Source organism: Cryptomeria japonica, chromosome 3, assembly GCF_030272615.1.
Source record: "Cryptomeria japonica chromosome 3, Sugi_1.0, whole genome shotgun sequence".
Classification (NCBI taxonomy): domain Eukaryota; kingdom Viridiplantae; phylum Streptophyta; class Pinopsida; order Cupressales; family Cupressaceae; genus Cryptomeria; species Cryptomeria japonica.
In genome coordinates, this window is record NC_081407.1 from 190,540,359 (window position 1) to 190,553,473 (window position 13,115).

Here is a 13,115-nt window from a genome sequence, read left to right on the forward strand (position 1 = left end):
ATCTATGACTACATTTTGCATAAGATCACGTAGCTTGGTGAACTTCCCACATAGACACCATTAGTACATGCCCCAGTACTTCATCAGAAATAATGCGCAAATGATACAAAACAATGCTAAAAGATCTTGATACAGATAAACAAATGAATTACTCACGAATCAACCAAGCATTTGATAGCTTAACATAATTTTCTTGTCAAAGAAAACGTCACTTTTGTCTTTGTTTTGGTAAGGAAGGATGCATCCTTGTTGAAGACAGTTTGATTGTTGATGTTGATTGTGTGGTTGATTGGTAAATGGTCATTGTGTGAGTAGTTTGTCAATGTTTATTTTGGTATCTGTATGGATGGGTATGTACAAGGTGTTGCCATTTTTTTGTGTGATTTTTCAATGGTTTTGTTGATGTTTTTGGATTTTGAATTGTTTTGAATGTTTTTGGTATTTTTGCGAGATATTTTTGAATGTTTTTGGATTTTTGATGATTGTTTGAATGAAGAACTTAATGAATCATAAGACAATGTAGAGTCCACTTCCATCAATAGGTTAAAGGCATTGCCCCCAGTTTTAGACATGACTATGAAAAAGCGGGATGCAAGATGTATGGAGTACTATCATAATTGCAGAGGAATAACAAGCCATGTTTTTTGGATGGATGGATGTATGTATGAAGTAGATGTGATCGCAACAAGTCTGAAAGACAATGGAGCCATAGCCTTTACGAGTGGCGCCTGTTTGCCAGGTTTTCACCACCGTACTTACCCAAGGTGCCACCGAAGTGGTTGTTCACTGTTTGGATGCATGATTTTTCTTTACTTTTTTTGAATGTTTTTGTATTTTCTTCAGGACACTTTTCTAAATGTTTTTGGTATTTTCTGGTATGTAGGGGAGCCTGATTCTCTGTACAGCTTAGGTATAAAACCGTTTGAGGTGCATGCTGTTGATTGGATCTGCAAGCGGTTCTCCTTCTGATGTAGCCAACTGATATGCTCCGGACCTGAACACAGCAGTGACAACATATGGGCCTAGCCAATTTGATTCAAACTTGCCCTGATGTTCTCGATTTGGTTGGTTACGAGGATTCTCTCGTAGAACAAGATCACCTACCTCAAATGTACGAGGTCTAACTCGGTGATGTAGCTTCTGCTCATGCGCTGCTGATAGGCTTTGAGATGGTTGTATGCAGCTTGTCACTTCTCATCAAGTAACTCTAAGTCCTGAAGACGTGAGACTCTGTAAGCTTCGTCATCGATGAGATTGTGCAAGGAAACCCGTAATGATGGTATCTCAACCTCAATAGGCAAGAAAGCTTCTGCAAAATAGACCAACGAATAAGGAGTTGCACCTGTAGGGGTTCGAATGCTAGTTCGATATGCCCATAGTGCTGGATTTAGTTGAACATGCCAATCACGACCGGCATCATTGACTGTCTTCTTGAGGATTCTTAATATGTTTTTATTTGATGCTTCGGCCTGACCATTGCCTTGTGGGTAATAGGGGGTGGAAAAGCGATGTTGGATGTGAAATTTCTCACAAAGTTCACGGACATCCTGATTTTTGAAAGGAAGACCGTTATCTGTGATGATGGACATGGGCACACCATACCGGCAGATGATGTAGTTGAGGATGAATGAGGCGATCTGCTTGTCGGTGACTTGGGTAAGTGGAACAGCTTCGATCTACTTTGTGAAATATTCGGTGGCAGTAATAATGAATTTATGGCCATTGGATGAAGATGGATGAATCTTACCCACAAGGTCAAGGCCCCATTGACAGAAAGGCCAGGGTATCGTGATTGGTTGCAGTTCCTGAGCTGGTGCATGTATCAGGTCGCCATGAACTTGACATTTCTTGCATTTTCTGACAAAGTAGTAGGAATCCTTTTCCATAGATGGCCAATAATATCCAGCTCGCAGGAGTTTCTTGGCGAGTGATGGACCACTTGAATGAGTCCCGCAAATTCCTTCATGTACCTCTTCCAAAGCCTTTGTTATCTCACCTTGTTCCAGACATCGAAGGAGAGTACCATCAAGACCGCATCGGTATAGGGTTTCGGCAATAATGGTATATCGAGCAGTTTGGCAAATGAAGGTTTTTTGTTGGTTATTCGATTGGTTGGGAGAAAGGGTATGATCGTGAAGATAGGTGTAGAACTCACCGTACCATGGGGATTTAGGACCGACAAGGCGACATATCATCTCGGATTCAGGGATATCATAAGCAGGGATCCAAAGCTGTTCGACCAAGAACTCATAACGTGTTGAATTCTGTGGAAGATCTAAGAGAGATGCGATGGTAGCCATAGTGTCAGCAGCTTGATTCTGACCTCTTGGTATCTACTCAAAAGTGATAGTAGTAAATGATGTCTTTAGAGTGTCCACCATTTGCTTATATGGCATGAGTTTTTCATCTTTGGTCTGATATTCATCAGTTGCTTGTCGAATGACTAGTTGGGAATCGCCATATACTTGCAGTTCTTGTAATTTCCATTGGATGGCTAACCTGAGTCCTGTGATCAAGGCCTCATACTCTACTATGTTGTTTGTGCATGGAAATGTGAGCCTGTAAGACTTCGGGATGCTATCACCCTGAGGTGTGATAAATAGAATGCCTGCCCCCAAGCCGTGCCTAGTGTATGAACCATCAAAATATAGTTTCCATGGTTGTGTTGTTGTAATCATGAATATCTCTTCATCTGGAAAATTGGAAATGAGAGGATGATCACCTATGAGTGGTGCATTGGCCAACTGATCTGCAATAACCTGACCTTTGATAGTTTTACGGTCTACATACTCAATGTCAAATTCACTTAGAATCATCACCCATTTGGCCAAGCAGCCTATCAATGCTGCTTTGTTAAGTAAATACTTGAGTGGATCAATCTTTGCAATGAGTTGTACCTTGTGTGTTAATAGATAGTGTCTCAATTTTGTGGCTGCTAAGATTACTGCTAGGCAATCTCGCTCAATAGTGGTGTAATTGAGTTCATAGCCTACCAGTGTGCGAGAGATGTAGTAAATAGCACACTCTTTTCCTTCTGCATTATGTTGTGCCAGTAATACACCTAATGCTGTACTTGTTGCCGAGATATAGAGTAACAATAGTCTACTTGGATCTGGTGGCATCAACAATGGTGGATTCATGAGATAGTTTTTAAGCGTCTGAAATGCTTGCTGGCATCGGGCATCCCACTGAAAGCGGATGTTCTTGTGTAGTAGATGTGTAAATGGGTGACACTTATCAGCCAATTGTGCAATGAATCTTCAGATGGATTGAAGTCGTCCTTGTAGGGTCCTTAATTGACTGATATTCTTTGGAGGTGGCATGTCCATGATTGCCTTAACCTTTGCTGGATCAACCTCAATGCCTTTGCTTGAGACAATGTATCCTAGAAGCTTCCTGGAGGTCACTCCAAGGACACATTTCTTTGGGTTGAGTCAAACATGGTATTGTTCCAGTCTATCAAATATTTTATCTAAGATGTGGAGATGTCCTTTTGTGGTGAGTGATTTTGCTAGTAAGTCATCCACATAATCTTCCATCATAGTATGCATCATGTCATGGAAGATGGTGGTCATTGCTCTTTGATAGGTCACTCCTGCATTCTTTAGACCGAAAGGCATTACATTCCAGCAATATGTGCCCCATGGACATGTGAAGGTTGTCTTATGTTGGTCCTCTGGTGTGATCTTTATTTGATTGTATCCTGAAAAGCCATCCATGAGTGAAAGCATGGCATGTCCCACTGTTAGATCCACTATGATGTCGATATTTTGTAGGGGGAAGTCATCCTTAGGACAGGCTTTATTCAGATCTCTGAAGTCAGTACAAATGCGGATGCCCCCTTTTGGTTTGCCGACAGGCACAATATTGGAGATCCATTCTGCATAATCAATTGGCCTAATGAAGCCAACATCTAGGAGTTTCTTGAGTTCTGTTTTGACTAGCACTGCAATCTGAGGATGCATCTTACGAAGCTTCTACTTAACAGGTTTGGCTCCTTCTGCTACTGTGAGGTGATGCATGACTAAATCAGGATCAAGCCCAAGCATGTCTGGATATGACCATGCAAAGTTGATCTGACGCTTCTGGAAGAACTCTATAAATTTAGGCTATTCCTCTGGAGTGAGAAGAGATGCCAGATGTATGATATGAGGATTTTCAGGAGTCCCCACATTGTACTCTTTGGTTTCCTTGATGAGAATTGTTGATCGTTCCTGTTGTGTATTATCAGGGAGAATGTCAAACCCTTCATCCTCAGGCGCCTCAGAGAGGTTTTCACCATTGGATACGCTCTTTCTTTTTACTTTTGTCGGATCAAACAGTGCCACAGTGTGGTTTTCACTGGAAGATCCATGTTTTAGTGTTATATTTTTGTAGCTGAAAGGTTTGGCATCCACCCCGAAGTATGCTGCGCTATTAAGTTCAATGGCGAATCCAGCTTTGTGATCCCCGCTTGGTAGGTTATCCCTTAATTCCAAAAAGTCAATGATAGCCTCATCGGTTTGGAAGAAGTCAAGACATGGGGGATTTGGTTGGTTCCATTCGATGAGTTCAGGGTGGATAATGGGCATTACTTCATCGATTAGGTTAAGTGCGTTAGAGGTATCAGTGAGGGTTAAGATGTTATGGTGAAGGTCGTTGATGGTACTCTCCCTATTAGAATCAGGCTTAGGATGAGACGTAGGGTCTGTGGAAGATGTTTCCAGTTCAGGAACCCAAGTAGTCTTTATCTATGCTTCTCTGTAAACAAGGATGTCTTTGCGTGGTGGAGGTGGTGATGTGTCTTCCTCATCTGAAGTATTCATGTGAGTCGGTCTCTAAATCACTTTCCAACATCCGATTACTATACCATACTGGGATGTCCTTTGAGTTAAATACTACAGGTGTGATTGGTTGATGTACCTTTGTAATGATCGGTACTGCAGGGCGGTTGATGGGGATCAAGGAATTTGGTATAGGGAGTATTGGTAATATTGACTCAGTGGGTTTTGCTGGAACTACTGGGGCCATAGATGCTGTTGTAGGTTCTGATATAGTTGCTGCTGCTAATGGTGTTGCTGATGGGATTACGAGTTCGCTTGGTGGGATGAGTGGCATTGGTGATGGCTGTGTTGGGATTCTGAGCCTTGATGGGGCAGTTGTGATGGTGCTTGATGCTGCATTGATTATGAAAGGTGGCCTTTTGGTCGTAGGCTGACAAAAGGGTTTGCAGGGTTTCCCTTTGAATTTTAATTTAGGGAAGATCTCTTTTTCAAAGCCGAGGCCTGTATTTCCTTTGGGCTTGAATTCCAGCAGCAGAGGTTCATGTCGTCCTTGTTTGCAATATCCCAAAGCACTCTAACCATCATACCCCATTCTTTGCATAATGAGGAGGCCTTTTCCATACTGGTCCATATGAAGTGTAACTTGCGGTATGTCAGTGGTGATGGGATCCTTATAGATCCATTCCGCCTGGTCCTCATCTTGCGTTTCCTCCTCTTGACTCTTTCCAAGAACGAAAGGCGTCAAGGCACATGCTGGTATGTTTAGTGGTTGCTGGAGTAACTGCTGTGGTTTACCATGTGTTCGAGGAGAAGTGGGCATTTGTCCCACACAAAAGAGTTGACTCAAGTTGTATTCCCCGGGACCTTCCTCTGCTATCTTCATCTTAAGCTTTTCTTGCTTGGGTATAATGGTGTTTGAATGGGAAAGAGAGGTGGGACTTATATATGATGTGGAGGAAATGGCTTCTCTATTATTAGAAACGGTAATCTCTGGTTGATGGTTGATATTATGGCAAAATGCAAAGGGATTTGCATCGCCCAGGATTGTGATCTCTACACCGTTATGTGGGAACTTGATACATTGATGGTAGGTAGATGGAACGGCTTGCATGGCATATATCCAAGGTCTTCCTAACAATAGATTATATGGTAGAGGAAGGTCCAGAACCTGACAAATGATGTGCTTTACCACAGGGCCTACGCGGATTGGTAGTACCACAGCTCCTTTGGATGAACGCTCCACATCGTCATAGGCTTTGATTGTGATCTTCTGATGAGGATCCACCGATTCGATCGCATATCCCAATGCTGTGACCAACTGCAGTGTACAAATGTTTAGGCCTGCTCCATTATCGATCAAGACTTGCTTGATTCGATGCTGGTTAATAAATCCTTCAATGTGGAGTGAGGCGTTATGCAGTTGCTGGAAGGAAGAGTTGTCACTTTCAAAAAAAGTGAGACAAGGTGATGACTTTAGACTTCCGACCATGGCTTGAAATTGGTCCGTATTCAGATTTGCAGGGACTGACGCCTCTTGGAGTGCTTGATCCAAGATAGTTTTATGAGAGGGTGACAGACGCAAAAGCTCTAAAATGGATATAAGCACATGGGTTTTGTCTAATTGTTCCACAAGATTGTACTGCTTTGGGATGGAGGTGGTGCCTTGTGGAGCTGCCTTTATGGTGACCTTGCCGCGACGTGTAACAACATTGCAATTTGAGTTGGGATTTTTGAAGGTTATGGTTGCAACTTGTTCATTGGCATCATACAGATGATTTATAGTGTAATTATACGTAGCCTGCGTATAATCAGTGGTATTAGTGCCCCACCTGGAAGTGGAAGGATCCCTTTGATCTTGTGATGGAAGTGGATTTTTGAACATCAAATGATCATTATTGGTTGTTTTTGGGTTATGTCCTTCAACTTCAATTTCTCCTCGATCAATAAGATCCTGAATGAGATCTTTCAATCGGTGACAATTACTTGTCTTGTGCCCTCTTCCTTGATGGAATTCACAGTGTTCAGTATCTCTCCACCATGCTGGTTTGACTTGAGGCTCATAGTTTTATAGCTTAGGTAGAGTGACCAAATTTTGAGAGAGGAGTTGTCGCAATACTGTTTCAATGGGTTCCCCTAAGGGAGTGTATGTGCGTTTTTGTTTTTGCTGACGAGGTCTAGGTTCATCATGAGATGTGATGCGACCTTGATTGGACGAAACATTTGTGTTATTCTGAGGTGGAGGATTTTGTCCTACAAATCGAACCACAGGTTGTGCATTTTGGATAGTCCGGGCATCCACAACCCCATCATTGACGATATTCTTGTTTTTATTCCAGAAGTTTGGTTTATCGCTGTTGAAGCGTGGGCGAGGACCATCTTTTGGTTCATTAAAGATTTTGATGAGTCCCTTCTTGATAAGTGCCCTTTCACACTTCAAACCCTTGGTGATCATATCATTAAAAGAGTCTGTGTCTTTGACATCCAGGTGAAATTCCATTTCTTCGTTTAAGTTGGAAATGAATATTTCCACTAGTTCTCATTCAGGTAACTGAAGAAAATGTCTGCTAGACATTTGACGCCATCATTGCAGGAATACTGAGAATTGCTCACCTGGTTTTTGTTTGGTGTTGCATAGATCAGCCATGGTGACATCGCGTTCAATGTTATGAGAGTAATGAGCTAGGAACTTATGGATGAGTTCCTCAAATGTTCTAATGCCACCTGGTAGTCGGGAAAACCATGATGTGATTGTTCCTCCCAAACTTTGGGGAAAAAGGCGCATTAGGTATGTGTCTTCATATGCTACTTCGAGACAAGCGGAATGAAATTCTCGAACATGATCGCGGGGATCCCCCTTTCCTCTATATTTTTCAAATTTGGGTGTTTCGAATCCTCGTGGAAATGGTGGCATGTAAAGATTCCTATCAAAAGGATAGGGATAGATGTCATTGAGTGAGAATTGGTTAGTCTTGACACCACTATGAAGCTGTTGGGTGAGATTCTCGACTTGTTGCTGCAACATCTCCATTTCATTTGGAGGAGGAGGTGGTGGGTTACCTCGAGGAATGTTATATCTGATGGGATCTCTACCTCTTTCCTCTTCATGATGACTTTGTCTTTCTAATGCTTGTCTTAATTGGGCAAGATCAAAGTCAGAGGGGAGTTTGGCTCCTTCTTGAGCGAGTCTTAAGAAGTGAGCATCCGCATTGCTCCTGAGTATTTCGTCAAACAATCTGTTAAAGAGAGGGTTATGCTGAGCCCTTTCTATTGTTGCAGGAGTGGGAGTACTTGGGTTTTCGTCATCTGCATATCCTCCAAGTGCTTCTTGAAATTCATTGAGATTTTCCTCTTCTTCCTCTTCTCTTTCTATTTCTCGTTGTCTCGACTGTGATCGGGTTTGAGCCATTTTGTTTATAAGCCTTTGTTGAAGTTGTGTGAAAATGATGATGAGGTTTGGATGAAATGAAAGATTGATGATTTGGTGAATTGTGTTGCACGTGGATCTCTAACACTTTTAAGGTAGATGTTACCAAAATTCCTTCTTTGAATTGCTTGCTTATTTGATAAGATTTGATGTGATAAGGTGTAGAGAAATCTGAGATGTGTTACAGATTTAACTACCTAGTAATGAGAGGATTCACTCATGAACTAGTTTTAACCTGCGTAGATGTGTCTCTTAGGATGAGCTTATCCTAGATGTAGAAACAATCTAAAAAGTGATGTGATGTGTCTTGATTTCAAGCAATATCTAAAAGAGAACTTGGGACAAGAACCTCTTAATGTTTTGAGAGTTGGGACGGATTGATGATGAAGTGATGATGTATGAGTGAGATGATGGATGAAAATGTTTTCAATTTCAATAAAAACTTTGTGTTATAAATGGGACAAACTCTATCTCTTCCCTTTCAGGTGTTGGAGGTATTTCTCAAGCTATGTTGTAGGTGATGCAGACGTTTGGGAAGAAATTGGGATTAATCTTTCCTCCTTGATTTTTGTGATAACTCAGAGCTCTATATTGCATAAAAGCTCTGCGGTTCAATGATTCTGAATCAAATTCGTTTGTTTTACCTTGAAGATAGAGACACATGTGACCCAAGAAAACTCTATGGGAGACAAAGATTTGTCTATTTATATAGAAGAATTTCCTTCGTTTGATCAAAGCCTTTGAGCTTAATTGTCTTCTTTTCAAGTTGATATTTTGATGACGCTTCTTCTTTCGCAAGATGTGAAGAATGGTCATAAAATTTTTGACTCTTTTGTTGTTTGCACTTTGTTTTTGATGTTTTTGGTTGTTTTTGAAAGATGTTTGGTTGGATGAATACTTTGTTTTTGGGATTGATTTTCTGATTTGATGTTTCTTTGACAAGAAAACAAAGCAAGCACACAAACACCAAAATGTTGCCTCAAAGGCACAAATGAGTATGGGTCTAGATCAACCCAATCTTTAGACTTGTATATGACCCTTCCTTTAGATGTATTTTAAGGTGTATTTCCAAAGCCTAAAGTCGGCTCAATTTGCACTTGGTCTTTAAAATGAACACATTTCAAACACTTTTTAGCCCTAAGGTCAAATGGCCAGTTGTGATAAATTTAGCCCACATCTTGATATTTCTTCGACTTTGGTACTACATATCTTATGAATCCCGCCGTGGCAGGTAAGGATGTGATATACTAAGTCTTGCACGAGCATAACAAATAGATGATCCCTATGATGGGGGAGTCACCACTTTTATCAAGCCATAAGTGACTTTTCAAAAAGCTATGTTTCTACTCAAGGAAATATGTATGGTGAGTATCTTGGGAGCAAAACCATCTATGCTCTTGCACTAAATTATATCGCAAATATCCTCAATCAATAGAATGGGTGGGCTACTACTTAAAGGTGTTTAGTCATGTTCAATGTTTTTGGACATAAGTTCATTTTGCAGTGACTCACTTAAGAGCCTTGTAACTGGTGGTGGGGCCCATTTTTCCTTTCGGCCAGTTACACCTTAGGAACAGCTATACCCAAGGCTACAGCTTTCCCTCTCACCTGATTTCTATAGTGGCTCGAAGGATTTACCGCTCGAGGTCATTCTCAAGAGTATCGATCCCTTGGCAGGCCTCTCTTAAAAAGATAAAATTTGAGCGTTACTAACACTTTTCTCTTGCACCTAGGACCACGAGAGCCAAGGGAGAGGATAGTGTGTGTTAGAGGTAGGACCACTCGATTGACTTTTTGCACAAGCATGCCAAACACGTAAAACACTTGTTCTTTTTAATCCAGCATTTGTAAATGTGATCTAACTATTTGGAGATGTTGCTCCAACAGTCATGGTGTTCTTTTTAACTCCAAAAAGCAATGTGTTTTGTATTCTAGAATTTGAAATCCTGGTCAACGTAATGAAAAACACGTTTTGCTTGAAGTAAATCGCTTGCAAGAATTGGAACAAGTGGATTGTTATTTTTTAATTTTGCACCAAACTTTGAAGTGTGGCTTGTAAATTCTTTAGTTTTTGATGCAAGAAAAGAAACTTTGTGTGTTGATTTTAAGCACCAAAATAAGAATGAATCCTAGCTAGAAAGCAAGACAATTTTGTGTTTTTCAAGTTTTTAAGCACCAAAGGACAAATTTGTGATTTTTATGGTGAGTTTTTAACCTGCCTGAACAAAAATATGTTAGTAAAATCGATGCTCAAGGGGGGCTTCCACAAGCCTAAAAATTTCCATGTTTGTGGTTACAAGGCGATTCAGATGACATTCTGTTGCAATAGCGCTAGTCTGCATTTTAACAGAAGCGCTGAAATAACAAAATTGGCAGAGAATCAAAAGCACTAAAAGATAATCCGTAGTGCTAGAAGAAGAACAGAAGCGCTAGAAGAGTTGCAAAAGCGTTGAAACTTTTACAGTAGCGCTATTGTAAAGGCAATAACGCTAAAAGAAAAAGTGACAATAGCTCTAGAACGTGTTCAATAGCGCTAAAGCGCAACCTGTGTGACACTTTTTAACAAGCAAACATGTTAGGTAGCAAAAAAATGAGATGTTTTTGGTGCTTTGATTCACGTCGGGTTCACCAAATGATGCCCTCCTAAATGGCACAAGGTTAGCAAATGATAAACAACACCAAAGACACAAAAACTGTTAGTGTTAGTCAATCAAAAACTAATCTAAAAAGGCATACCAAGAGAGACACTAAAAGCATGCTAATGTATCTAATAAACGAAACAAAGATTCTGAGGCATCTCCAACTGCCTCTTAGCATGGCCTTAGCTCCTTCTCCCTTGTTCCTCTCCTCTCCAAGTTCCAAAATAGTGTAGCTCTCAGCAGCTTTTTGCACTATGGATGCTTATGGAGGATTGAGATTGTAGTATTGAGCTTTGAATGTGGAATAAAAAGCTAATGCTATGCTATTGATGCTAAACTGATATATTTTAACCAAAATAACAAGATATTAGATGATTATGCTAAGAATGCTCTCTAAAATGTCTATAGCTTAGATGCATACAAGTTTTTAGGATTTGGATTATGAAGAAATGGGCTCTATTTATAGGAAAAATGGAGCAATGGATGGTTGAGATTGAAAGATTCAATCAAGGGTTGAGTTTGAAAGTTGGGGATCCATGTGCACAATTGGCACCAATGAAATGGTGACAAGTGTCAACATAGGGTTGGGTTGAGAAAAGAGGTTGGAGGCATTAAAGGCCTGAGAAGACCTCATGGTTATCTAAAGGCTAAGGGTCAAGTCTAAATTAAGCTTACCCACTGGATTAAGAGTTAATCCAAGGATAAACCTTTGTGCAAATGTTTAAGAGATAATCATGGTCAAAGCATTAATGGCCTGATGAGACCCTTGGGTTGGATAGAGGTTGAGTCAAAACAAATGTTTTAACCATGTGGGAGGGTTTGAATTAACCATTAATGGTTATTGGAGACTTTAGGGATTAAGTGGTTGAAGGTTGAAAGCCTTTAAAGGTTATCAAAGACTTTGAGCCATTTAGTGGTTGAAGACTTGAAGCCTTTAATGGTTATCAAAGACTTTGAGGTTTTGAGAAGTGACTTCCCTTTGCTTAGGGATGTGACAAAGTTTAGAGGATGGATTAGGCTAATTAGGAAGGGGTTAGAAGAATCTAGAAGGGGATTAGATTTTGCAAGTGGATTTGGTGGGTGAGGGAAAATAAGATTTTATTGGAATAAAAATTCATTTATTCCAATAAATGTGTGCAAGTTGCATTTGTAGGAAAATGCAAGTGGGGTGGGGATAATGATTTAAATAAATGTTTTATTTAATTTATTTAAAAGAGGAATAGGGGGATTTAATTAAATAAATAGATTTTATTTATTTAATTGATTTGTATTTGGTTTAATGAATGAATTAAAATAAATTGAATAATTTATTTAATTAATAGAAGAATGTTTGGGGATGAATTAATTAAATATTAATTTAATTAATTGATGGCTAGTGGATTTTTAATCAAATAAATAGCGAATATTTATTCAATTAGGCTAGACAGATTTATGTGACTACATTCATCATTCGCATTTCCTCCAAGTGCTTCTTGGAATTCATTGAGATTTTCCTCTTCTTCTTCTTCTATTTCTATTTCCCGTTCCCATCCTCCAAGTGCTTCTTGGAATTCATTGAGACTTTCCTCTTCTTCTTCTTCTATTTCTATTTCTCGTTGCCGTGACTGTGATCGGGTTTGAGCCATTTTGTTTATGAGTCTTTGTTGAAATTGCATGAAAATGATGATGAGTTCTTGATGAAATGAGAAATTGATGATTGGTGGATTGTGTTGCACGTGGATCTCTAGCACCTTTAAGGTGGATGTAATCAAAATTCCTTCTTTGAATTGCTTGTTTGTTTGATAAGTTTTGATGTGATAAGGTGTAGAGAAATCTGAGATGTGTTACAGATTGGACTACCTAGTAATGAGAGGATTCACTCATGAACTAGTTTTAACCTGCGTAGATGTGTTTCTTAGGATGAGCTTATCCTAGATGTAGAAACAATCTAAAAAGTGATGTGATGTGTTTGATTTCAAGCAATATCTAAAAGAGAACTTGGAGCAAGAACCTCTTAATGTTTTGAGAGTTGGAACGGATTGATGATGAAGTGATGATGTATGAAAAAGATGATGGATGAAAATGTTTTCAACTTCAATAAAAACTTTGTGTTACAAATGGGACAAACTCTACCTCTTCCTTTTCAGGTGTTGGAGGTATTTCTCGAGCTGTATTGTAGGTGATGCAGACGTTTGGGAAGAAGTTAGGATTAATCTTACCTCCTTGGTTTTTGTGATAACTCAGAGCTCTATATTGCATAAAAGCTCTACGGTTCAATGATTTAGAATCAAATTCGTTTGTTTTGCCTTG